This window comes from Rhinopithecus roxellana, chromosome 7, assembly GCF_007565055.1.
Source record: "Rhinopithecus roxellana isolate Shanxi Qingling chromosome 7, ASM756505v1, whole genome shotgun sequence".
NCBI lineage: Eukaryota > Metazoa > Chordata > Mammalia > Primates > Cercopithecidae > Rhinopithecus > Rhinopithecus roxellana.
This window is the reverse complement of record NC_044555.1, coordinates 35986509-35991261: the sequence shown is the minus strand read 5'-3', so window position 1 is coordinate 35991261 and position 4753 is coordinate 35986509. Positions and strand designations below refer to the sequence as shown.

The following is a 4753-nucleotide window of genomic DNA, read 5'->3' as shown; positions in this document are numbered from 1 at the left end:
GTTCAATTCAATGTGTGCTTAGCACTTACTCTATGTCAGTCAATGTGTTAGGCCCTGAAGATACAAAGACAAATGTGATGGCCCAAACCTAAGCAATCCTATGATTAGTGGTGATCAAACTTTTCTGTCTTAAGAGTCCTTTACACTCTTAAAAATTATTGAGAATCCCAAAATTATTTTTGTTTATCTGCATTGTATCTATTGATATTTGCCACATTCAAAGTTAAAACTGAGAAACTTTTACAATACTAATTTATTGATTTATGTTAAATGCCAATAATAAGCCCACTACAGATTGACGTTATTAACATATATTTTCTTAAAAACTGTGATTTTTTATAAAAAAAGATAACGAAAAGAGTAGAATTATTTTACATTTTTGAACATTTATTTAATATCTATCTTAATAAATATAAGAAGTGGATTGTCATAACAACTTCATTCAATCTGTTGTGATATGTTATTTGATTAACATATATGAAAACATTTCAGCCTCACACAGGTACATTGTTGAAAAGGGAGGATCTTGTAAACCTTCTAAAATTGTTTTAGGGACTCCAAGGGTCTTTGAATCACACTTCAAAAACCTCTGGTTTAGGGAATGAGATATTTACATAGATTGTTTCAATGTGCTGTGCCCAGTGCAATTATAGATATATACACAGATTGCTGTTGGAGCACTTCTGTTCTTACCTCATCAATAAAATCTAGGCAACCAAATGTGAACCATTACACCACCACCGGGACTGTGCTCTCTGGCTGCCGCCACCACCCCTCCCTCACCTTCACCTCTGCCTCCAGTGCACATTAAAGATCCAAAGTCATGACTGACTCCAAGTATTTCACAACCAATAAAAAAGGAGAAATACTTGAACTAAAAGCTGAACTCAACAATGAAAAGAAGGAAAAGATAAAGGAGGCTGCGAAGAAAGTGATTGCTGTTATGACCGTGGGGAAGGATGCTAGTTCTGTCTTTCCAGACATAATGAACTGTATGCAGACTGGCAATCTGGAACTAAAGAAGCTTGTATATCTCTATTTGATGAACTATGCCAAGAGTTAGCCAGGCATAGCCATCATGGCTGTAAACAGTTTCATAAAGGACTGTGAAGATCCTAAACCTTTGATTCGAGCCTTGGCAGTCAAAACCATGGGGTGCATCCGGGTAGACAAAATTACAGAATATCTCTGTGAGCCCCTCCTCAAGTGCTTGGAGGATGAGGATTCCTATGTTCGGAAAACAGCAGCAGTATGCGTGGCAAAGCTCCATGATATCAACGCCCAAATGGTGGAAGATCAGGGGTTTTTTAATTCTCTACGAGGTCTTATAGCAGATTCAAATCCAATGGTGGTGGCTAATGCTGTAGCAGCATTATCTGAAATCAGTGAGTCTCAACCAAACAGCAACTTACTCGATCTGAACACACAGAACATTAATAAGCTGCTGACAGCCCTGAATGAGTGCACTGAAGGGGCCAGATTTCATCCTGGACTGCCTGTCTAATTACAACCCTAAAGATGATCGGGAGGCTCAGAACATCTGTGAGCAGGTAACTCCCCAGCTATCCCATGCCAACTCAGCAGTGGTGCTTTCAGCAGTAAAAGTCCTAATGAAGTTTCTAGAATTGTTACCTAAGGATTCTAACTACTACAATATGCTGCTGAAGAAGTTAGCCCCTCCACTTGTCATTTTGCTGTCTGGGGAGTCAGAAGTGCAGTATGTCTCCCTGAGGAACATCAACTTAATTGTCCAGAAAAGGCCTGAAATCTTGAAGCAGGAAATCAAAGTCTTCTTTATGAAGTACAATGATCCCATCTATGTTAAACTAGAGAAGTTGGACATCAGGATTCATTTGGCATCACAAGCCAACATCACTCAGGTTCTGGCAGAACTGAAGGAACATGCCACAGTGGTGAATGTTGACTTTGTTCAAAAAGCTGTGTGGGCCATTGGACGGTCTGCCATCAAGATGGAGCAATCTGCCACGTGCTGTGGAAGCACATTGCTTGATCTAATCCAGACCAAAGTGAATTATGTGGTCCAAGAAATGATTGTTGTCATCAGGGACATCTTCCGCAAATACTCTAACAAGTGTGAAAGTGTCATCGCCTCTCTATGTGAGAACTTAGACTCGCTGGATGAGCCAGATGCTCGAGAGGCTATGATTTGGATTGTGGGAGAATATGCTGAAAGAATTAACAATGCAGATGAATTACTAGAAAGCTTCCTGGAGGGTTTTCATGTTGAAAGCACCCAGGTGCAGCTCACTCTGCTTACTGCCAAGTGAAACTGTTTCTCAAGAAACCACCAGAAACACAGGAACTAGTCCAGCAGGTGTTGACTTTGGCAACACAGGATTCTGATAATCCTGACCTTCAAGACCAGGACTATATTTATTGGGATCTTCTCTCAACTGACCCTGTCACAGCTAAATAAATAGTCTTGTCTGAGAAGCCACGGATCTCTGAAGATGGAATTTTTTGAGCCAACTGTGTTGGATGAACTAATCTGCCACATTGGTTCTTTGGCCTCTGTGTATCATAAGCCTTCCAATGCTTTTGTGGAAGGAAGTCATGTAATCCATCGTAAACACTTGCCAATTCATCATGGGAGCACTGATGCAGGGGACAGCCTTGCTGGCACCACTACTGCAACGAACCTGGAACAGCCTCAGGTTATCCCCTCTCAAGGTGATCTTCTGGGGAGTCTTTTAAACAGGTGGCTATGAAAAACAATATCGATGTATTCTACTTCAGCTGCCTCAGACCACTCAATGTGCTTTTTGTAGAAGATGGCAAAATGGAGCACCAAGTCTTCCTTGCAACATGGAAGAATATTCGCAATGAAAATGAACTTCAATTTCAGATTAAGGAATGACATTTAAATGCTGACACTGTTTCCAGCAAGTTGCAAAACAATAATGTTTAGACTATTGCCAAGAGGAATGTGGAAGATCAGGACATTGTGTACCAATCCCTGAAGTTCACTAATGGCATTTGGATTTTGGCCAAGCTACGTATCCAGCCAGGAAACCCCAGTTATACGCTGTCAGTGAAGTGTAGAGCTCCTGAAGTTTCTCAATACATCTATCAGGTCTACGACAGCATTTTGAAAAGCTAACAAGACTGGTCCAGTAACCTCCAATCATGCTGTGATCAGTGCAAGTCAAGAACTCTTAACTGGAAGAAATTGTATTGCTCTGTAGAATCTGAACCCAAACACACTGAGGGCACCCTGCAAGGTAGTAACTAGTCTAACCTGTGCTAACATTAAGGCACAACCTGTTGGATAGTTTTAGCTTCCTGTGAACATTTGTAACCACTGCTTCCGTCACCTCCCACCTCTTGCCACATGCTGCTGCTATCTGTCCTTATTTGTGGGCTTCTCCATGCTGTGCCAATGGCTGGCTTTTTCTACACCCATTTTTGAGTATAGTTTGGTATTTTGTAATTGAGAGCTCATTTCAAAAGCAGAAAAAGACAACAAATATTAAAGCAAGGAAAAATGTCACTAAAAAAAAAAAAAACTTTCTCATCTTCCAAAGCAAAACACCTACAAAGGTATCCCTACTCATACCCCCAAAACATCTTATTTCTCCAATCTCAGAAGATGAGGTGGATTGGCTGCTTTTTATTTATTTCTATTTAGTTTTAATTGACAAATAACATCTGTATTTATATTTATGTGATATAATGTAATCTTTTGCTATGTGTATACATTGCAGAATTACTAGATCAAGCTAATTAACATATCCATCACCTCAAATACTTACAATTTTTTTTTTTTTTTTCTGAGACAGAGTCTCGCTCTATTTCCTAAGTCAGAGTGCAGGCGTGGGATCATAACTCACTACAACCTCAAAGTCCTGGGCTAAAGCAATCCTCCTGCTTTAGCCTCCAGAGTAGCTAAGACTACAGGTGTGTGCCACCATGCCTGGCTTATTTTTAATGTTTTTGTATAAAATGGGTGTAGCTATGCTGCCCAAATGGATCTCAAATTCCTGACCTCAAACGATTGAATAATCCTCAATTGATTGCTCGCCGTCCCAAACCATTAGGACTAAAGGCATGAGTCACTGTAACTGACCCAAATACTTCTAATTTTCTGTGATGATGACAAAACCCTACTCTGCAGTAATTTTGAAATATACAATAAACTATTACATATAGTCACCATTCTGTACAATCGAGTTCTAAAACTTAATCCTCCTCACTAACTGAAACTTTGTACCCTTTGACCAACATCTTGCCATTTTTCATTCTGCAGGCCCAGCCTCTGGAAACCACCATTCTACTCTCTGCTTATATGAGTTCAATTCTTTTAGATTCTCCATATGAATAGGATTATGTGCAATTTGTCTTTGTGTGTCTGGCTTATTTCCGTTAGCATAATGTCGCCCAGGTGCATCCATGTTGTGGTAAATGCCAGAATTTCCTTCTTTTTTAAAGACTGATTAGCATTCTATTGTGTATATATATCACATTTTAAAAATCCATTCGTTTATTGATGGGCACCTATGCAGTTTCCCTATCTTACCTCTTTGATGTAATTTCAGTTCCTCTGGATATATATACTGTAGTGGGATTGCTGGATCACATGGTAATTCTACTTTTAGTATTTTGAGAAACCTCCATACTGTTTTTCACAGGAGATTAACTAACTTACATTCCCGTCAACAGTGTATAAGCATCCCCTTTTCTCCGCATCCTTGCCAACACCATTATGTTTTGACTCTTTAGTAATAGCCATTCT

General features: G+C 39.6%; 1 pseudogene; it reads left to right on the top strand.

Annotated features, from left to right (window-relative positions):
- The first annotated feature begins 799 nt into the window (after positions 1-799).
- On the top strand, positions 800-2729 carry LOC104681172 (annotated as a pseudogene).
- The last annotated feature ends 2024 nt before the right edge of the window (positions 2730-4753 follow it).